The sequence below is a fragment of the Apium graveolens genome, chromosome 8 (genome assembly GCF_009905375.1).
Source record: "Apium graveolens cultivar Ventura chromosome 8, ASM990537v1, whole genome shotgun sequence".
NCBI lineage: Eukaryota > Viridiplantae > Streptophyta > Magnoliopsida > Apiales > Apiaceae > Apium > Apium graveolens.
Window position 1 is genome coordinate 181,440,394 of NC_133654.1, and position 27,425 is coordinate 181,467,818.

Below are 27,425 nucleotides of genomic sequence, written 5' to 3' on the forward strand. Positions count from 1 at the left end.
CAGTATTAATCTTTATCTATTTGTTGGCTCTCTGCCTTCATTCATCACTTTTTATGGCACAATATGTTCTTTTCCAATAATTCGGGTTGTATTGCAATCTCAAACAGCTTTTCGGTACCGGCTCCGGTTACCTTCACTTCTATTTCCATTTTCTCAAAATCTTATAAATCTCCCAAAGACATTATCATCTTGAGTCTCTCCTTTTTACTAAGGGCATCAGCCACCACATTGGCTTTCCCTGAATGATAAAGAATCTCTCAATCATAATTCTTGATTAGCTCTAACCACCTCCTCTGGGCATGTTGAGCTCTTTCTGCGTGAAAATGCACTAGAGCACTTATGGCTTGTGTAAATCTCGCACTTCTCTCCATACAAGTAGTGCCTCCAATCTTTAGGGCAAAACTATTGCCACGAGCCCAAGCTCATGGGTGGGGATATCGAATTTTATATTCCCTTAATTGTCTTGATGCGTACGCGATTACCTGTTGTGCTGTATAAGAGCACCCTAATTCCTTATGCGAAGTGTCAATACAATTCACAAAATCTCCTTTTTCCATCCGGCAATGCCAACATAGGGGTCGTCACCAATCTTTGCTTCAGTTCTTGAAAGTTATTCTCGCATTTCTCTGTCCATTCAAAGTTCTCAGTCTTACGAGTAAGCCGCTTAAAGGGGCTACTATCTTTACAAACTTGAACGAACCTTCGGTAGTGACCGGCCAATCCACCTCTGGTAGTTTCCCTAACCATGGCCATCAATTCCTCAGTGGTCCTTTATTCATTCTTGTCAGGATCCTCCACGGGATTCTTTATAGCAACAATCCCTTCTAGGACAACATCCTCAACCGCTACATCCTCAATATGAACATCATCCGGTCCCGCATTAGGACGCTCTATCGGATCCATAATCTGATCTCCAATAAGTAATAAAACATCATCGCGCTGTTGCTCCTCAACCTCAGGGTTCGGAGTCCCGCTACCCATATACGATAACGAACTATGCTTCTATCACAATATTTAAAAGGGTTCCCATAAGGGTTTTAACTGTCAGTACTACATTAGGTAGTCCGACTATGAACTTGGCAAGAGTCCTTATTTCTTAGTGAACTTATATTTTAACGTCACATCATCTCTGAGGTTTATAACGCTTAGCTCTGATACCATTCTGTAACACCCCCAAATCCGGGGTCGGGGATCCGGGTTGTCACGAGTTTCATTTCCCTTAATAATACTTAATCTTAATAATCAACCAACTAATGCGTACTGTGACCACAATATACACACGCACACCACAAGTTATAGTCTCAGAGATGAATACCAAAAATAACACAAGTCATTTTATTCCACAATTATAAACCATTTTACCTTAAAAATGGTTTCTGAATAATTTACATATTCCTTTCCATTATTACAATTCATAAATATACATAAGTCTGGTACATCAAAAGTTGAAAGCCTAGCCTATTGGTAGATCCTACCTCAGCTACAACGGCATCAACGCCTACAGGAAACTGCGGAACATTTCCTATCCGCTCGCGAATTGGGAGCTTGATCCGTTCATCTTGTCTATCTGTTGTTGTGTGATGAAAGAAGAAAGCAAGGGTGAGCAACAAGCCCACCGAAATAATATGTATAATAATTAACAATATATGAGCATTCTCATAGTACTCATGAAAGTCTTGGTCAAGAAGAAATGAACCAAGTTTAATCTCTTAACGCGACCAAGTCGCAAAATATTCAGTATATGTACATATACTTTTCAAAATCTTGGAAGTCCTCTTCCATGCATAATAAACACAGAGTTCCAGTTTATAACTGTATAAAATATCGTTGCAAGGTGATCTCATATATCTAACCTTATCTCAACGTTTTTCTGAAAATCTTTGACATGCATAAGATAATCATTTACTAGATATAAGTTTAAAAGATGAAGTTAAAAGATACTCCAATATACTTATATCTTTTCCGAATACCACTTGAACTACCACCGTTCAAGTTATAATTAGTTTCGAAAGTTCATCACATAGATGAGACTACAAGACAAGATTGAATAGATTCAATCTTTATAATATCATTCAAAAGAAATGAAGTTACGAGATACTTCATTAAGTCACGATATATATATCCATATATACTCTCATACATTTCCTGAAAACCTCTGTCATGTAAAGTATGAACAGGGTTGCAATATCCAATGAATTTGGAAATAAAAGAATTTTGGCATAAACCTGATATCTTGCTGATCAGGAAAAGATACCAATAAGTAACCTTTTCTACTGTAGATGGATGAATTCCTCGCCGATCATCACCCTGGCCGCATTAGGACCTCGCGCTAGACCGTTACCCGGCCACTCACGCGTGGATGGACTGTCACCTAGCCTCTTACACCTTTATAGACCGTACCACGGCCTGTCGCTTATGCCGACTCAATTAGATGGACTTACTTTGTAACGCCTGGGAAATATTATGTATTTTTTTTATCATAAATAATTATTATATGATTTTATGTGAATTTTGGTGAATTATTTGATAATTGATATTAATATTTGGATGTTTATTTCTGATAAAAATGAAGATATTTTAATTTTTAATTATCCAGAATTAAATATAGATAATTTTGGTATTAGAATCGTATCATCTTTTCAGTTACTTAGCGGCTAAGTAACCTATTTTCGGATCCAAAAGGTAAATGTAATTATCGATTTATTAAACAAATCGAATGTGTGATGATTCGGTCATCTATGTGATGTGTATTATTTATTGTTTGTGATTTGTTCGATGCAAAGGTTAATGTTATAATTATTATCGAGCTGTATGAATTTAATTCATTTTAAAATGATTTTATTGAATATTTACTCCTAAAAATGCTAAAATTGTCTCTAAAATTATTTTTATTATTTTATAATTTTATTTATTATTTTTAGGGGTTTATAAAATTTGGAAATCAATATTTTATTTATTATTTAATTTTAAATGATTTTCTGACTCCATTTAATTGTAAAATCAATATTTAATTCCAAGATATTTCAAAAATCATGAAAATTTTATTTTTATTAACTTTTAAATATTTCGAGAATTTTAAAATTCTTTGGAAATTTTATGGCTTTTATTTAACCACATGTGTATTTGTTAAATGATTAAATGCGGGTCTGATTTGCGTTTCAAAAATGATCTAGAAATTCTAAAAACTTTATTTTGATAACCTCTAAATATTTCGAGATTTTAAAAAGTATTTCTGAGAATCTTTAAGTGATTTTACCTGTTAAACGCTCATTAAATTTGAAAATTTCGGTGTCTGAAATCGTAACTATCGTAATAAAATACTAAAATAAAACGAGAGAAAAAGGGGCACAGGGTTAAATCGGGTCCAACCCGTTTTCTTTTATCTCTTCGGCCCAGGCCTCTCTCTCTAATTCTCTCCTCACAATCTCTCTTGTCTCTCCCGATCCTCTCTCTCCTCGCTCAATCTCTCCCTCTCGCTCAATCTCCCCTCTCGAACCTCTCCCTCGAACTCTCTCTCTATAGTCTCTCAGATTATATCTCGTACATCTCTCACAATTTTTCCTTTGCTTCCCTTCTCTTCTACCCCTCTGTTTCGCCGGGGTTTGGTAAGTCCGCCGGTCTCCCCTCTTCCTTTCCGATCAGTTACTTGTGTCGATTGATTTCCCTCGCTTCCGTGATGACTGATTTTGCGGATATATATTATATACGTGTATGTATTGTGTCGGCTTGGTTCTATTGCCTGAGCGTTGCAGCCTCTCGGAAATTTCCGAGAGGTGTGGCGGCGCGGTGCGATTGCTGTTTGGCGCGTGTGTTGCCCGTGGTTCTGTTCGGCTTTTATTCGATATATACATGTGTTATTTTGTGTGCTGAATTATGTGTGTGTCACTGTATATCTGAGTGCTGTGTGTTGTGTGTGTGCGAAGCAGCATATGTGTGTTGTGGGAGGTGGCCGTGAGGCGCGTGCGCTGGTTCCTGTGTGTTTATTCGGATTGTTTTATTACTATTTTTGATTGTAACTTTTACTATTTTCTGCAGAAAAATAATTGATTATCTTAATGAAACAAATATATTTTTCGTACGGGGAAAATTAGATTTAATCGGTGGAATTCGTGTCGGAAGTCCGTTATAAACGGAAAACCCGCGAATTTTACCGCCGTCAGCGATGAAGTCCTCGCCGAGCCGACAGTGGGCAATGATGATTTTTATCTGAGTCCTACATTTATTTACTAAACTAAATTAGTTCGTGATAATAATTAGGAAACGAAAACGAATAAAAAATACTAGTTTGTAAAATAAATTTCAAAATGAATAAAATAGTTTGATAATCGAATTATATGGTGATTGGGATGCGAATGATGGATTAGATTGATTGTTGTATTGTGATTTGACGTCGAAATGATTCGACGGGCAGGCCGATAAGTAGAGGAACGCTGCTCGATTTTCGGGAAAATTAATTCTGAAAATACGGAAACGTAACCTGTAATTGTCGGAGACGTCGAACAAGGATATAATTAAACTTTATGAAACTGACTTGCGTGATGTGACAAGATATTTTGTGAATAATCGATTACCCTGTTTTTTTCAAAACGACAAACATACGTATTTTTTGAAATTAAATACCGAACCGATTTTCGAAGATGTGAACCGTAATTGCTATGTGTATTTCGATAATACATATAAATATGAATTCGGTTATGAAATTATATGGGTTGAATAGAATAGTGATTTGATGTAAGCTTAAGCGATTATCTGAATTAGGGTATTTCAACCCTGTAGGTTTTAGACGGAAGACCCGAGACATGACATCGGACTAGGAACGATCTAGTGATTAGACGTCGAGATCAACGAAGTTCGAACCAAAGGATCTGAATGTTGGGATCGTATCGAGAATAGGATAGTAGGTGGATGATAAAGCCGAACGATCTAAGTTGAACCAAAGTCAAACCAGTAATAACGGTTAAAACTTAATGAGGCAAGTATTCTGGATTTTTCTTTTAAAATACTGCAAGTACTCTTGAATTTCTTTTAAATACTGCAAATATTATTCGCTACTATTCTAAGTTCAGAATAGTTAAATGTTTTACATTTCGCTGAAATTACTCATATTATGCTTGTTCATTTATTCTTGTTCCTGTAATTCGATTGCTCTTATGAGCAAATACCCATTCTTTCGGGTTATTTGCGAACCCTGAATTGGGAAGTTTTGACTTCAAAATGGTTTGACATCAAAACACTCTACGGGCTGGATAGTGATACTTTGGGGATTAAGTTTTACTTAATCCTAAGGACCGAAACATAATCGGTGCCTTAAGATGGGCCGTAGTGCCTGGGGACCCGACTGGATCTATACATGTAGGTATAGATCTGCCACTGTATCCTGACTGATCAGCAAGATATAAGTGTGAACTAGTGTCTAGTCCAATTTATTGTTGTTCGCCATTAATGGCATTCCCTCTTGAAATAAAATGTGATTATGGTTTAAAGTTATTCTTTCTTAGCACTCAGTTTCGGGAAATTACAATGTTTCTAAATATATTCGAGGTTCAGATTGTTGCTGCAGCATTAGTTGCTCAGTGATAGTTAGGATCTTGAATGAATTGAGATCTTCTTAATTATTCAACCCGTCCTTATCAGGCTGGTTTAGCAGGCTAAGTCTATGGAAACTTAGTCGATAATGATGGATACTAAATAGTTAGGAATTTCTCTAACGTCGTTTTATGAATAGTTATTGCATTCATTGCTCAATTATGAAATGATACCAGAAGCTATTTTGAAAACACGCGATCTCTAAAGCTCTTACAAAAATGTCATTATGTCCTATGTGATTTATAGCAATGTAAACCAAATTGATTTTAAGATAACGAGGTATATCCTTTAAATGATTTCGTGTTTCGCCCTTCAAAATATTTCAGAGATTTTGTCTTGAAGTTTTCTTTGAAATTAATGTTTGAAACTCAAATTATATACTTGCTGGGCATTTTTGGCTCACTCTTGCTTTGTCAATTCTTATTTCTGCCAGAAACAGATAGGGATAAAAATGAATAGCTTAGATAGACAGCAGAAGTTCGAGAAATCTCCGCTGCGAGATGTTGAAGAAGTTAGAAGAATATGATTCGAGCATTAGTTCAGAGGTATTTACAATTGTATTTTAATTGTTGTAAGTTGTAGAAGATTAGATTCTTGTTTCATTCCATAACCTGTAAATGATCCGGATTCAAGGGGTTATTTATTTATTTCTTTATTCTATGTAAGGATTGTTTAGTGACACCAAATCTTGACCCCGGATTTGGGGTGTTGCAGTTGGTATCAGAGCTGCAGGTTATTGGTCACTGAAATAAGAATAGGTTAGAGTAAGATAGGAATGATAGGTCGTACAGGATAGGAAAGACCCTAGGCATACTCAGGTTAAGTTGAGTTGAGTGCGAATTAGGGTTAGCGGATTCGATCTGGAGTTGCTAAGATAGGATCGTTGAGAAAGTGTAAGGCGAATATCATAACATTTTAGGTATATTGAGTTCTCAGATTATACAATAATGAGGAATCTACGGATCGTTGGAGACGGGGTATGTTACCCTACTTTTCACGTGGTTTTGAAGAATATGCGATCGATTCTTGTGAGAATTGTGTAAGAGAAGTTACGATTTAACTTAGAATTAGGTATTAGGACGAGTTCCACGTCGAGGGAAACCAGTTGATGGAAGCTGATGAAGAACCAACGTTGCATATTTCGAAGGCACCGCCGTGGTGAGAAGGATCCTATCACTTATTGGAAGCTGCGCGAGGAATGATATCTACCTTCCTAGATATAGGTAAGACTAGCAAGAAGGTACGACCCTATCTACATACAGAACATCGAATCACATGCGTGGTTGTAAGCATAACATCAAGGACGATGACAAGAATGTCAAAGATATTACTACATGTCAGCGTTGTGATAGAATTGCGAATAAGATGATTTACGACGGTGAATGAAGTTTCGGCGACTAATCTGTGCGAGCTGAATCCGAGGAAATATAGAAGAGGTATCAAAGTGAAGAGACCCTTATATGGACATTATTTAATTAGACATTTCATTGTTAAACCATAAAAATTGCAAGTAATGTATATAGTAATGACGACCAAATATTTGATTTCCAAAACTTTAAAATGAGATTTCGGAAAAGATTTTCTTAATCAACTTTCAGAAGATTTTTGCATGAAATGAGTTTTACAAATTGGTTGTCAAACTACTACTTATGTTCTTGTTATTATAAAGAGAAAATGATCTAAAAAGAAGAATGGAATTAGACACAGTGTTGTTATTCAAAGGGCCAAGTAGACCCATCAGCAGGAAGAAGGTTTAAGGTTGCTGTGAAAAATGAAAGTAAACGTTGTTTAATAAAATCAATAATTGAATCAACGTATTAAAATATTATTTCCCCACTTTATAAGATTAATAAAATTTAACGAGATTCGTGATTCGAATGGACGGAGGATGATTGAAGGAAATGGTAGAATCTTCTAGATGATTGGAGAAGAATCGTATTTCTATCAATGAAATAGAGGCATTACGTGATCAATGGGTATTTTACACGACATAGATGAAATCTGAAGCCATGATTTTAACTTCGGAATGACGCGATTAAGATTAAATTATTGAAGCATTTGGTGCGAAGGCATTTCCAGGAAGCATTTCAAAGCAGTGATGTGATTTGAATCGTGAACCTGTATCCGCACGATCCTGAAGGCATACGTAAGTGAAGCGTGGAAGGTGATCGGCATTGACATTCTTTCTTCTAGTATGATAACATATGTTCTTCTCGAATTTGAATATGTATGAGCTTCTTCTGTTGATAAATCATATGAGGCGGAAATGAAAGAACATTCTTGTATCCCTTCTGAATTGTTGCTTTTCTCAAATTCTTGATTCCTAATTGAGACAACAGTGTTATGATATGACGCTTTGTCGAAATGACGAAGAGTCGGGTGGGACGCCACCTAATCATGTGTTGTATGCCATATAGTATGAAAGACTGGCCATCTTGAGTACGAATATGGTTGTCTCATCCTTCACTCATTTTTCTTCCTTCAATCAGTTGTCGCATTGTTATTCCTTATTCCGTTTTTCAATCAAAATCATGTTTACAAACTCTCCTCTTGCATCGAGTCTGTTCTTTGACGATTCCAAAAGAAATAGAATAGTCATGTGCGACAGGTAGAATTACGTGTCAAAGGAGAATATGATTGCAAGTTGATAAATAATGCACTTCAAACTAGAGGATTTCGACGCGAAATGAATGGTTAGTGAATCGTACATTTATTACAAAATAAGGAAGCAAAGTTGTGTGCGTCAGACGCTGCAAACAAGTATCGGGACGATAATCAAAGATCAAGGAAATTCCGAACAATGACTCAGACATGTAATTACGGCGTGAAACATCCCTTCGTCGCTGGAAGATACTGTTCGTGAAGACTCAAGATGGAAGAAATCTTAAATGTAATCAAACTTCGAACGTGTTCTTCAAGAAATTGTAAAATTTTCTAATTTGCGTAAATAAGTGATGATGAATCCAATGCTCATACCCAGGTCAGTAACGGAAGTTCGATGCGAAGCCATAAATAGAGATTAAGCAATGGTGACTCGATTGTGAAATTTTTCAAGAAATAATAATCTAACGGTTGAGTTTTTACGAGATTGTGACGGTAATAATGAAGACCATGCGCAGTTATTAAAAGATAAACCGATTAATAATGGTCAGAAATAAATTAACAGAATCATAAAATCAAACCTTAAATTCATTAAGGACAATTCGTAATATTCTAAAAAGAATTGAGAAAGGTATGGTTATATTAATCATTGTGGGTTTCAAATCCAATCCCAATTAAAAAGAGATATGCTATACTAGTTAGATGCTGATGAAAGGTGAATTGTGGGAATTTATGATTTGGTTGATGGAAGTGGACGTATATGATTGTGGATGACTTGGTTGATTGATGGTGTAGGCTTGAGTCCGACTGGTAGTCAATGGTGTAAGGGGAAGTACTGCCCAAATTTTCAGAAATTACCCTATTGTTAACAACAAAGAAGTATATTGTCATTCTCGTCATCATTCCAGATAATTACAATCTCGGTTCTTGAGAAAGTTATTATGACCAAACTGACTTTATGTAATTGGTCTTTGATTCCAGTTAGCTAGTCAGCACTTGGTTTAAGTGATCATTTAAAGGAGTTGATTGATCCACTTTGCCAACTAATGGTTAGTTAAATGGAAATCGATTCCAATTAGATTGAGTCAAGCTCTAACATGATTTCCAGCTCCGAGATCAAAGTAATAAGAAATTTGGAAAGTAATGGCATTAACGTAAATTAAAAGGCCTAGCTCAATTAGTGTGATGTTACTGTAATTAGGTGCAAGGTTGATCCAGAAGAATACGCTCTTTTCGATGAATAAGAGGAACATGAAATTACCGGTACATGCTAGTAATAAGAATTCTTTTAAGAACTGAAGGTTCAAGATAAAGAAGAGGGATTATATCATCTGCAATAGCGTTCCAGGATGGACTTGGGTGTATACCCATATTGAATGACGAATTAATGGAAGATTTGAAGGTACGCTTCTTTTGAACGGCGATTGAATGAAAGTTGCTGCAAAATAACGGAAAGTTCGCAAATTCAAGCACCCAATAAAAGACGAAGATTGATGAAGTCCGCATGTGAACTCAGGAAAAAGAGATGATGGTCAATGAAGAGAAGTCAAACGCACGATCTGTGATACGTCAAGCAAAGCTAAGGAAATAGCTATCGAGGAAATTCGATAACTCTGTTAGTAAAAATTTAAATAGTACAAATAAAAGCCTTCATTCCAGTGTGAACTTCAGAAATGACCTATCCAATAATAAACAGAGTAATATTACTAAAAAAAAATAAAAATTGTTATGTATGAAAAAGATAATGAATAATGAGAATAAAGAACTAATCAACACAAGAAGTGGAATCAAAAGGAGGATAAAGAAATTTTATAAAATAATCCAGAAAATATGCAAGTTGGGAACATCGGTTGTGCCAGAACTATTAGAAGAATGAGGTGAAACGTCGATAATTGAAGATAAGAATTTCATTCAAGGAATGCATGTAAACAGGAATGATTAAACAAAGGTATTAATGGCAAACTGCTAGAGAAGAACGTTGCAATGAATTTCATGTCAGAATTCTTTAAAAAAAAAAAAAATAAAGTCCCGGAAGTTCAAACGCATGATTTACCAAGATTACCTTAAAGAATGAAGTGATAATTTCTCGTCGGTCACTGCACAGAGTCAAGCTAGTGTCAAAAGCCAGGTATCGTACAACTCAATCGGAATGAAATAATAAGTGAAGGAAAAACTTCAGAAATGTGGAATGAAAGCATAATGAAATAAAGAGTATTTTGCGTCGTGCACAAAAGTGGTTATGGAAAAAGAAAATAGATATATGAGGTTACGCGTTGATTATCAGAAATTGTAAGTTTGAAGGTTAAGTGAACACAATATACCAGGAGTATTGAGATAAAGTGATCGTATTTATTGATAACATCCTCGCTAATTCAAGGACTAAGGAAGACCAAGTTGAACGCCTGAAGATATGCTTGCGAAGAGCTGGAAAATAGAAGCTGCATTCTTAGCTTCAAAGATATAAATTCTGGATATAATTGATTATGAGCTCCAGGGTGTGGTTAACTACCCAGCAGGAAAAGTCCATTTAGGAACAGATGTTCAAATAGAAAGAAAAGAGTGAATATCATTAAGATTGTTGGGAAATGGTTAAAAGAATTGGAAAAGTTAGGAATTGAAGAATAGATTTTGATCCGTCTTCTGGGTTATGCTGATACTTACTTTATTGTTGAATATCAAAGGTGGTATTAATGCAGATGATTGATGTTGACTTCAGTATGGGACGTTGTGAACATCAAAGTTCGTATTAATATCTAATTTGACAGGACAACCAAATGGGTATTAGCACCCACGAGACCGGGTTTTAAATAAAGTTATGATTCATTCTGTTCCAAATTAATATTTCCTTTCAGATAGTAACAGATTCTCGCTCAATGAATATACTTGATGGTGACTGAAAAAAATAATAATAGAGGTATACTACCAAGTGGTGAGTAAATGCAATTGCCGAGATTATTCTTTTTAGCTTTTGAATAGATGTAGAACATTTCAAAGCATCAGACGTCATGAACTCATGATATCGGGTGCAGACGAATAGAAAACGCAAAAGACCGATTAAGGATAAGTAGAGAAGAACAACAAGTGAAAATAGAAATTTCATGAATAGGAAACTGTTAGAATCGGAAAGAAAAGAAGGTTAGTGTAAATTAAGTTGGTCTTTTGAAATAGTGAGATTGATAGAACGATTGTGAATGAGTTGGTCTTGTTGTCACAGGTGTACGAGTCCATAAGGCATTCATGTGTGTAGGACTATGAAGAATAATTTAGCTCTCAAGGTGAGAAATAAAATATTGAGTTAGGGGTTGCATGAGCAACTGATAAATTTGATGACGGCAGGAGACCATTAAAACGTGATTAAAGTAGTGAGTCCTGAGAAATTTTAAGTAGATACTCGAAATGTATCAGTGTCTGTTCTTTAGCATGATTCTGAGGACAGAATCCTTTTAAGGGGGGAAGGATGTAACGCCTGGGAAATATTATGTATTTATTTTTATCAATAAATAATTATTATATGATTTTATTTGAATTTTGGTGAATTATTTGATAATTGATATTAATATTTGGATGTTTATTTCTGATAAAAATGAAGATATTTTAATTTTTAATTATCCAGATTTAAATATAGATAATTTTGGTATTAGAATCGTATCGTCTTTTCAGTTACTTAGCGGCTAAGTAACCTATTTTCGGATCCAAAAGGTAAATGTAATTATCGATTTATTAAACAAATCGAATGTGTGATGATTCGGTCATCTATGTGATGTGTATTATTTATTGTTTTGTGATTTGTTCGATGCAAAGGTTAATGTTATAATTAATTATCGAGCTGTATGAATTTAATTCATTTTAAAATGATTTTATTGAATATTTACTCCTAAAAATGCTAAAATTGTCTCTAAAATTATTTTTATTATTTTATAATTTTATTTATTATTTTTAGGGGTTTATAAAATTTGGAAATCAATATTTTATTTATTATTTAATTTTAAATGATTTTCTGACTCCATTTAATTGTAAAATCAATATTTAATTCCAAGATATTTCAAAAATCATGAAAATTTTATTTTTATTAACTTTTAAATATTTCGAGAATTTTAAAATTCTTTGGAAATTTTCTGGCTTTTATTTAACCACATGTGTATTTGTTAAATGATTAAATGCGGGTCTGATTTGCGTTTCAAAAATGATCTAGAAATTCTAAAAACTTTATTTTGATAACCTCTAAATATTTCGAGATTTTAAAAAGTATTTCTGAGAATCTTTAAGTGATTTTACCTGTTAAACGCTCATTAAATTTTGAAATTTCGGTGTCTGAAATCGGAACTATCATAATAAAATACTAAAATAAAACGAGAGAAAAAGGGGCACAGGGTTAAATCGGTTCCAACCCATTTTCTTTTATCTCTTCGGCCCAGGCCTCTCTCTCTAATTCTCTCCTCAAAATCTCTCTTGTCTCTCCCGATCCTCTCTCTCTCTCGCTCAATCTCTCCCTCTCGACCTCTCCCTCGAACTCTCTCTCTATAGTCTCTCAGATTACATCTCTACATCTCTCACAATTTTTCCTTTGCTTCCCTTCTCTTCACCCCTCTGTTTCGCCGGGTTTGGTAAGTCCGCCGGTCTCCCCTCTTCTTTCCGATCGTTACTTGTGTCCGATTGATTTCCCTCGATTCCGTGATGACTGATTTTGCTGATATATATGTATATACACTTATGTAATGTGTCGGCTTGGTTCTATTGCCTGGCGTTGCCGCCTCTCGGAAATTTCCGAGAGGTGTGGCGGCGCGTGCGATTGCTGTTTGGCGCGTGTGTTGCCCGTGGTTCTGTTCGGCTTTTTATTTGGATATATACATGTGTTATTTTGTGTGTTGAATTGTGTGTGTGTCACTGTATATGTGAGTGTTGTGTGCTGTGTGTGTGCGAAGCAACATGTGTGTGTTGTGGGAGGTGGCCGTGAGGCGCGTGCGCTGGTTCCTGTGTTTTATTCGGATTGTTTTATTTTATTTTCTGATTGAACTTTTACTATTTTCTGCAGAAAAATAATTGACTATCTTAATGAAACAAATATATTTTTCGTACGGGGAAAATTAGATTTAATCGGTGGAATTCGTGTTGGAAGTCCGTTATAAACGAAAACCCACGAATTTTACCGCCGTCAGCGATGAGCCTCGGCGAGCCGACGGTGGGCAATGATGATTTTTATCTGAGTCCTACATTTATTTACTAAATAAATTAGTTCATGATAATAATTATGAAATGAAAACGAATAAAAATACTAGTTTGTAAAATAAATTTCAAAATGAATAAAAATAGTTGATAATCGAATTATATTGGTGATTGGGATTGCGAATGATGGATTAGATTGATTGTTGTATTGTGATTTGACATCGAAATGATTCGACGGGCAGGCCGATAAGTAGAGGAAACGCTGCCCGATTTTTGGGAAAATTAATTGTGAAAATACGGAAACGTAACCTGTAATTGTCGGAGACGTCGAACAAGGATATAATTAAACTTTATGAAACTGACTTGCGTGATGTGACAAGATATTTTGTGAATAATCGATTACCCTATTTTTTTCAAAATGACAAACATACGTATTTTCCGAAATTAAATACCGAACCGATTTTCGAAGATGTGAATCGTAATTGCTATGTGTATTTCGATAATACATATAAATATGAATTGGGTTATGAAATTGTATGGGTTGAATAGAATAGTGATTTGATGTAAGCTTAAGCGATTATCTGAATTAGGGTATTTCAACCCTGTAGGTTTTAGACGGAAGACCCGAGACGTGACATCGGACTAGGAACGATCTAGTGATTAGACGTCGAGATCAACGAAGTTCCAACCAAAGGGTCTGAATGTTGGGATCGTATCGAGAATAGGATAATAGGTGGATGATAAAGCCGAACGATCTAAGTCCAACCAAAGTCAACCAGTAATAACGGTTAAAGCTTAATGAGGCAAGTATTCTGGATTTTTCTTTTAAAATACTACAAGCACTCTTGAATTTCTTTTAAATACTACAAATATTATTCGCTACTATTCTAAGTTCAGAATAGTTAAATATTTTACATTTCGCTGCAATTACTCATATTATGCTTGTTCATTTATTCTTGTTCCTGTAATTCGATTGCTCTCATGAGCAAATACCCATTCTTTCGGGTTATTTGCGAACCCTGAATTGGGAAGTTTTGACTTCAAAATGGTTTAACATCAAAACACTCTACGGGCTGGATAGTGATACTTTGGGGATTAAGTTTTACTTAATCCTAAGGACCGAAACATAATCGGTGCCTTGAGATGGGCCGTAGTGCCTGGGGACCCGACTGGATCTATACATGTAGGTATAGATCTGTACTGTATCCTGACTGATCAGCAGGATATAAGTGTGAACTAGTGTCTAGTCCAATTTATTGTTGTTCGCCATTAATGGCATTCCCTCTTGAAATAAAATGTGATTATGGTTTAAAGTTATTCTTTCTTAGCACTCAGTTTCGGGAAATTACAATGTTTCTAAATATATTCGAGGTTCAGATTGTTGCTGCAGCATTAGTTGCTCAGTGATAGTTAGGATCTTGAATGAATTGAGATCTTCTTAATTATTCAACCCGTCCTTATCAGGCTGGTTGAGCAGGCTAAGTGTAGCGCCCTCCAAACCCGGGTCAGAGGTTTGGGGTCCACAACACATACTCAATATATAAACCTGTATATAAAATATTATTTGCAATGACCCTGCTTTACAAAACCATGGATCGCAACAGGTTAAAGTATGAAAACAAGCCACAACTTTAACTTTTATTACAACGCACCAAATCCCAACAAATTTAATTTACAACTGATATGAAATTATTCTTACAACCTTACTACCTCATTACTGTAATAAGCTCCTGCTAGCTCGATCTATCATAATCTGGAATCCTAGCTCGAACATTGAACTGGGAAACCTCGCTATCAACCGTATCCTTTTTAACTGTAGAATACATAAAAAGATTCGCAAGAATGAGCTACTAGCTCAGCAAGTCATATTATCAATATCTGAGGTTAAACAATAATAAGCGAGGTGATTCAAAGGAATTAAGTTTCTTGTTAAACAACCAATAGAATTGGATATTCATTTTAAGTTTCTAAAACCAAGGTTAGGCTGCTGATCAGTCACGCACTAACCCCGAGCAAAGCACACAACACTGCTCTAACTATTGGATCCAATGCCCACATTGGCCTAACTTGACCATCGATATGGTCTGACCACGAATCTGGTCCATAAAAAGAAAACTATCCAATTCTAAAGCAATTCAATATGATAAATAATAGAATTCAATAAAACCAGATCATAATCAATAACAATAAAACATTTGTATAAGAGCATGATAAAAATTCATGGTTACCGAAAGCGTATGTCAAAGTACATAAAAGAAGTGGCCTCCAGCCGGTAGGATAATCGGGTATTAGATGAATAGTGTTTTTACAAAGTTTTAGTGCTTTGATATCACAAGGTATGGTTAAGTATAAAAGTTTCCGTATATATAAACAATTTTGTTCCAGTGTTTGGTATATGATGGATATATATTTGTGGAGTAGTATCGTATTTGTGTGGTTTAATATCTGGTAAATCCACAAGAAATGGTTCACAAAGAATAAGGCTTACGGCTCAAAGATCAAATGATGTGGCTCAGGTTCAAGGTTGAAGGATTCAAAGTGCTTACAGTATAAAATAGAGCTATTTTGAATATTCACAATATGTCACAAGAGAATTTAGAAATATTTGCAATATATCTCGAGAAAGGTTTAGAAGTACTTGCCTTATCATATTCAATTTCAACTTCACTTGTACTTGTCTAATGACCCCTTTCAACAATCACTCGTCGGCTTCTTCTATACCTCGCTTATATCCTCTGATCACTTGCTGTATTTTCTACATGTAAATTCTATTTTCTGATCACCTGCTTCTCTTTCTTACGCATTGCTTACTCTGCTATGCATCATAAGTATCTATTAATATTTAACTCATACGATTCTATTCGACATACATTTCTATCTACCCTTCGTTTTACCCAAATCCGATTAACGGATTAAAAGTTACGCTATAAACAAGTAATCACCGAACATATAGACCGACAGTAAACTAACAAATCACATATAACATATAACACGTCAAATAATCAATGACATCATTTATAAAGAAGTCTCGGGTCATAAACAAGCTTTCGGGTATTTAAAATGATTTTTAAAACATTTTTCAGAATTAAAACAGGGTCGTTAGATCAATTTCAGAGTAATAAACAAGGTTCGGTTGGGCAATTCTGGCTTCGAAACAATTTTATAATAATTATCGAGCTTTGAAAATAATTTAAAATAATATTTTAAAGCTCGAAACTATTTTTTCAGAATTTTTAAATCATTTTTAAATAATTAATTAAAATTAATTAATAATTAATTAAATCAATTAATCAATTAATTTTCGAATTAATTGACCAATTAATCAATTAAAAATTAATTGAAATTAATTAACTAACTAATTCAGATTTATTTTTGATTTAAAAATAATTTTTTAGAATTAAAAATATCAATTTTTAAATCCTTTTTAAAATAATTAAAACAATTTTTGAAAAATAAACTAATTAAAAATATGATTTCTGAAAATAACTAAAACAGAAATCCACTTATTATAATTTTCGGAAATTCCAGGGACTGAAATACGAAATTGTCTAAACCAGGGGGATCAAAATGTAATTTGACCACCCCTCTCCCCCAACCTCTGCACCCGGCCGGCCGGAACTCCATGGCTGCCACCATGGAGCTTTTCCGGCAGCTACAAACGTGCCCAGAAACGTAATTAATTTACGGGGGATATTCTACAGACATGCAGGAGTCGTTTTATGGCATCGATATCTTCAAAAACATTACGGTTCGGCCGGAAGAACGAACGGAAAAATCCGCCGCCGCCCGACCTTCTTTTTTGATGAGAGCTCTCCAGTTACCGTTTGTGCATCACATATATGCTAATCAATTTGTTTTGTTACGATCTATCTATTGGTACAAACAACTCAGTCTAATAACCCCTGGGTTAAAAACGCCCAAATCTTAATCAAGAACAATCAAGAACATTCAAACCCTAATTTCAATAGTCCGAGAATCAAACCTAAAATTAAACATGTTATTGAACTCCAAATTTGAAGTATAATATACCAAAATGATCAGGAAAACAAGTTCTACAACATACAATCATCAAATCAATCAAACAATCATCCGTACAAAAATTCATAATTTAAATACCAAGAAATTCGAATATAATTAATTAAATAGGAAATCACCTGATGTTTCTGGGTTGAAATTGATGGAAGATTTGGATTCTAGATTTCAGTAGCTTCGTTTTGAGTATATGTACGCCAAAATCGGATATCAATAACGCCTTCGAATTTGTGTTTGATTACGAAGAACAAAATATAATTATAGTATTTTCTCTGTAAAAACTCTGTAAATACTGTTTGCAAATGATTTCTGGTACAAAATAAAATACGGTAGAGGCTATTTATAATTACGGGAAATTATTATCCCGTTGGATCATTCCGGATATAAAATGGTACGTTTATTTATAAAAACTGATCCAAACGGTACCGGTTTTCGAGATAATTATCCAAACCAGTACAAGTTGTACTGCGGTCTTGGTCTCAGCGCCTGGTTACACGTACTACGAGGTGATAATTGGGATAGTTTAATAAAAAGCTCCCGTTTATCGAAAATACGGGTTTTATTGATTTATCGAAACGAATATTGTATCGAAAATGTTACGCCGGGACCCGCGCAGAACAAACCGTACGCCGGATCGAAAAAGTCGAAACATGGAATATGCTCGGAATATTATAATTAGGTTAGGAAGGAGTTCTCAGAAGAGTTTCGGGTTCCAAAAACGTAACAACGGATGACGTCGATTGGTTCCCGTTTTTATAAAATAGATTTTAAATACCCGGGAAAAGATTTTATAAAATTCATATTATTCCTATAAATTCACAAATCAACATAAAAATAATTAGGAAGATATGACAATTATCTATATTTTATTTGGAACATATAAAAATTGAAATACTTAATTAATAACATTTTTAAACATTCAAACATATTTAACACTTAACAAATAATTCATAGAATAGATACTGAACACATATAATAATTATTTAATAGCAAAAATAATTACACGATATATCCTGGATATTACATCCTTCCCCCTTAAAAGGATTCTGTCCTCAGAATCTCCTAAGAAAATAAATGAGGGTACCTTTCTTTCATATCTTTTTCTAACTCCCAGGTTGACTCTTCAACCTTTGGGTTTTCCACAATACTCTTACTAACTTTATTACTTTATTCCTCAATACTTTTTCTCTTTCCTCTAGAATCTCTATAGGACTCTTTACATATGACAAATCTGCCTGGAGCTTTATTGGCTCCTACTTTATTACATGTTTGGAGTCTGGATTATACCTCTTAAGCATCAAGTACGTGAAAAACATTGTGAATTTGCTCCATGTGCGGAGGTAATGACAACTCGTAAACTACTTTACCAACGTGCTTTAAAATGTCAAAAGGTCCGTCATATCTTGGGCTCGGTTTTCCTTTCTTTCCAAACCTCGTTAATCCCTTCCACGGTGATAATTTTAGTAATATCAAATTCCCTTCTTTGAATTCCATATCTTTTCTTGATTAATCTGCATATTTCCTTTGACTATCATGTGCTGCTATCAATCTTTTCTAGATAATTTTAATAGCTTCCTTTGTCTGCTGCACTAATTTAGGTCCAAGTACTTTGCGTTCTCTAACTTTATCCCAATACACTGGAGATCCGTATTTGTGTCCCTAAAGGGCTTCATGGAGTGGCATCCCAATACTGGCATGATAACTGTTGATATAAACAAATTCTACCAAAGGTAAATGCTCGTCCCAACTTCTTCTAACATCAATAGTACACACGTGCAACATGTCCTCGATTATCTGGATCGTTCTTTCACTCTGGTCGTCCGTCTGCGGTTGGTACGGCCGGTTGGTAAGCCGTACTCATATTCTGTCTCATTCCCAAACATCCTTGAAAACTCTCCCATAATCTTGAATTAAATCTTGGATCTTGACCGGATACGATAGACACAGGAACTCCATGACCAACTACGATTTCCTTTGAATACTGATTTGTTCGGTGAAAATCTCCTATTTATAGACAGAAAATGAGCTGACTCGGCAAATCTATCCATTATAATCCAAATGATATCATGATTAACTTTTGTGATTGGTAACTCCAACTATGAAATTCATGGTGATATGCTCCCACTTCCACTCTGGAACCTCTAATGACTGTAGCAATCCACTTGATCTCTGATGCTCTACTTTAACTCTGTTGACATATATAATATCTGTTAATTCGTTCCGCAATTTCCCGCTTCATATCTAACCACCTATAATTTCCTTTAAATCTCTATACATTTTGGTACTCCCTGAATGAATTGAATACCTCGAATTATGAACTGCCTATAAAATTTCATCCTTCAATTCCGTCACCGGTGGAATCCAAATTCTAGAAGAAAGCCTCAGAATACCTTGATCGTCCTTTTCGCGTGCACACTTTTTTTTTCACCTACTGAATGATTTATATCCTGATCCATTATCTCTTCCTGACACTTCTTTATCTTTTCTAACAATTCTGATTGAAAAGTTATTCTTATACATTCTTACTCCTTTTTAGATCATGAACTCTGACCTCCAATTCCAACTGCTAGAATTCCATAGATAATTCCGCTGGTATAGTCGCTATGTTCATTCTCCCTCTTTCTTACCCATCTCTTGCCACTACATTTGCTTTTCCTCGGGAGTTCATACTTCAAACTCTTATGGTCCGTATATATCTTCATCTTTCTCTATACTTATAATATTTCCCAATCTTTCAAAACAAATATTATGGTTGCTTTTAATTCCCCGTTATGAGTAGGGTATTTCTGCTCATAAGGTTTCGGTTGTCTGGATGCATATGCAATAACGGTATTACTTTGCATCAACACACATCCTATTCCCTTACGAGAAGTATCACTATAAACTATCAAATCTCCCTGATTCTTTTAAAGTGATAAAATAGGTGTTGTAATCATTCTTTCATTTAACTCCACAAAATTTTCTTCATCCTTCTCCATTTCATATATCTTCCTTGCTTTTCCTGGTTAACCTCATCCAAAGTATTGCAACTTTCAAGAATCTTGCACAATCTCTGATAATAACTGGTCCACGATAAAACTTCATACTTTTATTGGTACCTCTGGTCTTTCTTCATTCATACTATCTTTAAACTCTTCTGCTGAATCCTCTTTTTTGTCTCGTCCTTACTGACTGTTTATACTAAGAATTATACTTCCTACCATTAAAGTTTTCACCTGGTAAACTTTTTATATTGCTTCTTCCTTCTTTGACTCCTCAACTATCATTGTATAGGTTGCATGGTTCTTCTTAAGTAACACAAGTACGTCTTATCCAGATTCCTCCTTCAAGATTCTACTTGTCAAATTTAAATATCACTGGTATATCAGTTCATCCAACTAACATTTCTAGAATTTTGTAACAACAGTACTGAGTTCTGAAAATTATCTTTGATATGTCCATAAGTTAAATTTTCACATGGTAATATACCCAGTCTTAAATCAATCTTATAGAAATACCTTGCTTCATTCATTTAATTAAACAAATCATTGGTTCGAGGTAACAGATATCTGCTCTTGAGAGTAAATTTGTTGAGCTTTCGCTAACACATAATCTCACCCTTCCATCCTTTATATTAACACATCGTGCCGGTGCATTTTAGGGGGTACGCTAGGTCCAGTTGCTTTTTCTTCTAATCATCTCATGCGTTTGCTCTGGTAACTTTTTCATTTTATCTGGTATCATTCTGTACGGGGCTTTGAACACTGGCTTCATTTCAAGTGCTAAATCAATCATAAACATATTTTCTTTATCTAAAGGAAATATTGGTAACTCATCTGGAAATATATCTTGTGACTGTAAAATCTTCAAGTTTGGTTTGCTCCTGACTCTTATTTATAATCGCCATAGCACTTATATTCTAGTCGCTGTAATCCTAAATCGTTCTTAACAAGTTCTTTACTTTCCTTTGTCCTTTAAACTTCTTCATGTTCTCATTTGGCGTCTTCAGAACTATCTTCCATCACGACGGTCTACCTGGGCATCACACTTGAATAGTTAATCCACTTCTTAGAATAATGTCAAATCCTCTTATCTCAAATGATAGCAATTCTTCGCAACTTATTGCCAGAAATATCGATTCCGCCATTGGTACTAACTTATTCAATGACTGCACGTTCTTAACTTGCTAGTCCTTTAGTCATCAAATTATTGATTCGACTGGATAATTCATCTTATCAATAAAACCTTGAGAGATATATGATCAAATTGCTCCCACATCTTTCAATACTTTAACACATAGGATATCCGTAATAATCTTCCACGTTATCACATCCATATTCTAAATAACATATCGCAAATTCTCGTTCTCGGAGACGTATCTCTTATTGAAGTAGATTCCTTTGACTGTTAATGCATCCCTGGCTAGGGCCAGTGATTTACAATTCTCACCATATGCCCTTGTTTCCTTTCCATGCATGAGAGATAAATGAGACTTTGCCCGCTGGGTGTATAATATGTTGACTTTTGTTTGAAATGCTCTCATAAAGAGCAACGGTACAACGAAACAACTAGAAGGATTCACAATTTTAATAAACTTAGAGTTGAAAAGAAAGAAGAAGTAATGATTTGAATATTAATGAGAGAACCATATAGTACTTAAGATGGCCAGTCTTTCATACCGTATGGCATACAGCACATGATTAGGTGGCGTCCCACCCGACTCTTCGTCATTCCGACAAAGTGTCTCATCATAACATTGTTTGTCTCAATCAGAAAACAAAACTCAAGGGGAACAATTAAGTTTGAAAGGAATGCAAAATCCTCCGTTTTGATATCATCAGAAAGAATTTATTAATAAAAGGAGTTCATACGCTTTTAGGAATTTAAAAAGGAATATACGCTGTAATGTTGAGGACAAGAATGATACCATTGATCACCATCCACATTTCACTTATATTCATCTTTCGAGTTTGATTGATCATATCCCAATTGAATCATATAATAACTTTAGAAGTATGCTAAAATGCCTTCGTAACTAAGCATTATGGTAGATTCTTACTTGTTAAGTCTCGCGTCTGTAACGTCGCACCTACACGTTTAATACTTTAACAATTTGATCATAATGGCGTTCTTATTAGATAACCTTGAGTTTCTTCTTTTTAATTTGGAATAACCATGAATCATTCAACATAGCGATCATTTTATTAATAATATTCTTCCTTTAGAAAAGTCTGGAAATTTTCCCAATCTTCTTCTGTCATGCTCAGGCTTCCGTTTAATCAATGAATTCTTCGAACTCTAATAATCCCAGTAATTGGATGAATAGTTACTCCGTACACTGGTTCTGTTGTTAATCGTATCAGACAACACTTGCACCCACTTCTTCATAATCGCAGGTTACCTCATTCTCCAAATTAACAATATTGAGTCTGAAACAACATCCTTCCAGATAATCCGGGTCTTTTAACAAACAAGAAACTCAAGTAGTAATTTGACAACCAAGATTTAAAACTTATTTTATTCAAAAAGGCTTTTAGAAATTTTGTAAGGAAAATCTTTTTCGAAAACTTGTAAAAAAAAAATTTGAAAATTTAAAAAAAATCACACCTCCGGTTGTCCTTACTGTATGAGTCGGTTGTTGTCCTTTTTATAACCAGATACCAAGTTAAAGAAACGATCACTCAAGGGTCCATTCACTTCCATTTATCTCCTCTCCTTCATTGGGTCTATTACTTTCCTTGATCAATAAAAACTTCCGCTGTCGTTGCACGTTATGTTATTCGCAGCTTCACCTTAAGGCTCCCATACTGGTAGTACTCCCGTTAACCACTTTGCAATCATTAAGTAAAACAGACTATCCAATAATCGACAAATCAGCTAATGTCACATCATCTTGTTAAAATATATATCACATCATTACAACACCATTAATTTCAAGAAATCTTCAGATCCCTAATCTCCTCTACCTTTCTCTTTTCAACACTTATCTACTATATTCCACAAGCTAGTCATGAGTGGCCTAATTACTAATAGCTTCTTGTAACCTGATAACAGCCATCCTCCAGAACACTTGAATTTTTTTTTTCTAAATTCTTTCTCACCTTAATTTGTATCTCAATACTCACCATTTACTGTAGCTCCCAAATCCATCCTCATAAATACAATTATTTCATATAACAGATTTTAAACTGGGGTATAGAACAGGATGTAGGGTAAATTGAAAGGACACACTCACAGCCAATGTCTGGTAAAACAAGAATAAACAAATGGATGCCTCTTAAATAGGTCGTCTCATATCAAAAGGCAATAGAATAGCGTTAAATAACTTGGAGAGGCACAACTGTCATAATAAAAGGTGATACCATTAATACTGATAGAGGAACAAGGCACAAATCGAGTCTGAGAGAAAATGACGATCCTTAAATGGAAAGCTCCAAACGATCAGTTGATGCAGGGAAATCAGGATCTGCCATTGTCGTTGCCTGGATATCACGTCGCTAGTTGAGAATCCCGAATCGCAACACGACCCGTGCCGGAGACCTACTATACATTCGCACTCAAACTCACGATAACCTATCTTTCTATTTTCTATTCCTAATCCTAACCCTTTACCCAATCCCGACAATCTAGGCTTTTTTCAGTGACTTATAACCTGTAGCTCTGATACCAACCTGTGGCGCCCTCCAAACCCGGGTCAGAGGTTTGGGGTCCATAACACATACTCATTATATAAACCTGTATATAAAATATTATTTGCAATGACCCTGCTTTACAAAACCACGGATCGCAACAGGTTAAAGTATGAAAACAAGCCACAACTTTAACTTTTATTACAACGCACCAAATCCCAACTAATTTAATTTTCAACTGATATGAAATTATTTTTACAACCTTACTACCTCACTACGATAATAAGCTCCTGCTAGCTCGATCAATCATAATCTGGAATCCTAGCTCGAACATTGAACTGGCAAACCTCGCTATCAACCGTATCCTTTTTAACTGTAGAATACATAAAACGATTCGCAAGAATGAGCTACTAGCTCAGCAAGTCATATTATCAATATCTAAGGTTAAACAATAATAAGCGAGGTGATTCAAAGGAATTAAGTTTCTTTTTAAACAACCAATAGAATTGGATATTCATTTTAAGTTTCTAAAACCAAGGTTAGGCTGCTGATCAGTCACGCACTAACCCCGAGCAAAGCACACAGCACTGCTCTAACTATTGTGTAATAACCCCAATTTTTGGGAAATTTTTGAAATCCTTATGAATAGTGTTTTTGCTGAATGAGAAAACTTTTCATGCCACACTATGTAGGGGTTTTGATATGGATATTCTGAGATTTTATTAGTACTTTATATGGGATATAAGTGTATGTAAAGATCGTCAGAATCCAAATCCGAACACTTTGATTTTTCCCGGAAATACACTAGATACGGAAAGATTTGAGAAAAAGGTAACAGGATAAAAATGATTTAAATTAAAGGATTATAGAAGAGGATCATAAAAGGAATATAATATATTGAGAAAGGTTAAGGGAACCTAAGTAATAAGATCCCGGGTATGATCCTTCAAACGATAAACGAAAACGAAAGTTAAGCGAACCGTATAACAGATCAGCGGTCATTAGGCAAACAATTAGGAAGTTAATCAAAGGGATTAGAGAGGATGATGTCACCCAACCAATGAGAAGAGGACAAGGAGGGGAGGATGACATCATGAGGATGACACAAGCATGACAAGGGAAGGAAGGAGATGTGGTGGCTTTTTAACCACACAAAATCAAGGGCAACTAGGTAATTTACTAAAACAAACACAAAAATCAAACCAACCAAGCCAAGCAAATCATTTTTCATCAAAATCAAAAAGAAACCAAGGCATTGTTCTTCATGCTCTCGGCCAAAACAGAACCAGAACACTAAAACTGCTGTATCTCCTTCATTTCTCACTCAAATATTATGTTCTATAGCTCATTGGAAAGGTATTGAGATGGCCTACAACTCTTGTTCACAAGTCTCGTCCAAATAATCATGGTAAGACCCTCATTTTTACAGTTCTTTAAATCGGACTTTTAGAAACTTCAAAGCCTAACTTTGTGTTCTTGATTTCTTTGGAAAGATCAAGCTTGTAGGAGGCTCCCTAAGGCTTCCTAGCAACTTAACACCTCCCAAGGAAGGTATAAACTTCAAACCCTAGCCTTTACTTTATTTGTTAGTAAGTTTAATGGTTGGTGTTGTGAAATGAGAAGCATGGATTGTGATTATTAGTAGTTTGGTTTGATTTGGAAGTGTTTTTGGTAATTGAAGCTTGATTATAGTTCATAGGTCGTGATTGTGGTTGTTTGAGTTGAAAACCTTGGAGATTATGGACTGATGTGGTATGGTTTAGGTGAAGTTTTGTTGTATTGATGGTTATGAGTTGGTTGGTGGTTAATTGGAGTAGTTTAAACATTGGTAATCGCGTAAATATAGCCGTCGTAACGTCCGATTTTCTTTGGACTATTTTTGTGCATAACATTAGGACCCGAGAACCCCCTGTTAGATTATGACCACTGCCATGTTTAGATAGCTCATGTTACGAGCTTCGTTTTGATATGTAGTTCGTTCGATTCCGATGCACGGTTTAGGAGAAACGACCGTTTCAAGTAACGGCGTTTCGCGAACGAAACTTTTCCCCTCGCCTTACTTTGAAACATAGGTTAAAGACCAAAAAGGGTTAATTAATGCATGAAACATTTATGGTAAGTGTGTTAGGCAGTTGGTAAGACACTCGCGAAGGAATCGCCTTAAAACTCGTAAAGGTTAAATTATTAAAAATGGTGGAGCCGAGGGTACTCGAGTGACTTAAGAGAATCAGTAAGCGCAAAACGAGCATTAGAGTCTGAGTTGGTTAGAGTATAGATTTACAAGTGACTTTGGTTTAATTCCAACTTACTTGTTGTTTATAGGTTACCAGACTCGTCCCGAGCCATTCGTAACCCCCAGTCGCTCAGGCAAGTTTTCTACCCGATATACTGTTGTTGTGATGTAAATATATGTATATGCATTATCTTGTGATAGTGCATGATTGTTATTAGCAAATTTTGCGATATATTGGAGCATGCTGATATGGTATATATGCATGTCTGTTTCGTAATCTGGTTATCTATCTGTTGATTTCAATGCTTATAGTTGCATAATACCTATGCTAGAAATAAGCAAGTAGTTGCGTATACCCTTAGTATAGGGGATAAAAGGTGAACATATTTTTAAACCGGGAGTCGATGTTCCCGATTATATTATATATATATATTTATATATATATGGATATAGTTTTTAAAACTATGCATTGAATAAGGTTTATTCGATACCTTTATTTTACTTAATTGAATATTAATTTGAGTATTCATTCGAGGGCTTATGACTCAGTTTATTTTATTATTTGAATATTATTTGAATATTCATTCGAGGGCTTATGACTCAGTTTATATTATTATTGAATATTACTTGGATATTCATTTGAGGATGTATGACTCCTTTATTTTATGAATATTATTTATAGTATTCATTCGAGGTATTATGACTCCGCTTATTACTTAATAATATTCTTTATTGTATTAAAGAATAAGGTGTCGATAATCAAACTTACTTTTGATTATTCAAATAAAGATATTACTTTCGTATAAGTATATCTTTGATTATTTGCTATTCATTTCAAGTATAAGTTTTAATACTTCTACTTCAATTATTTTATAAAGATTATTCTTTATGGGAATATTATTTAAATAATAATATTCAGACATTTTCGAAATATTCTGGGGACTGATTTACTTCATTAAATCAGCTTCACTCCAAACATTCTTAAAAATGTTTTGCGAGTCTTCAAAATGATTTTTTTAAAAGTTAGAGCGGATCCCAAAACTCATTTTTTTAAGATCCTCCTTTCGAAGGGGATTTAAATACTCGCTCAAAACATGAGGGATCCGGCTCTGTGGTGTGTTTTATATTCGCAACAAGGTTGCTGTTTTGATAAATGAATTGATTACTTACCCAATACTCGGGAAGTAAAATTCTTGGAACAA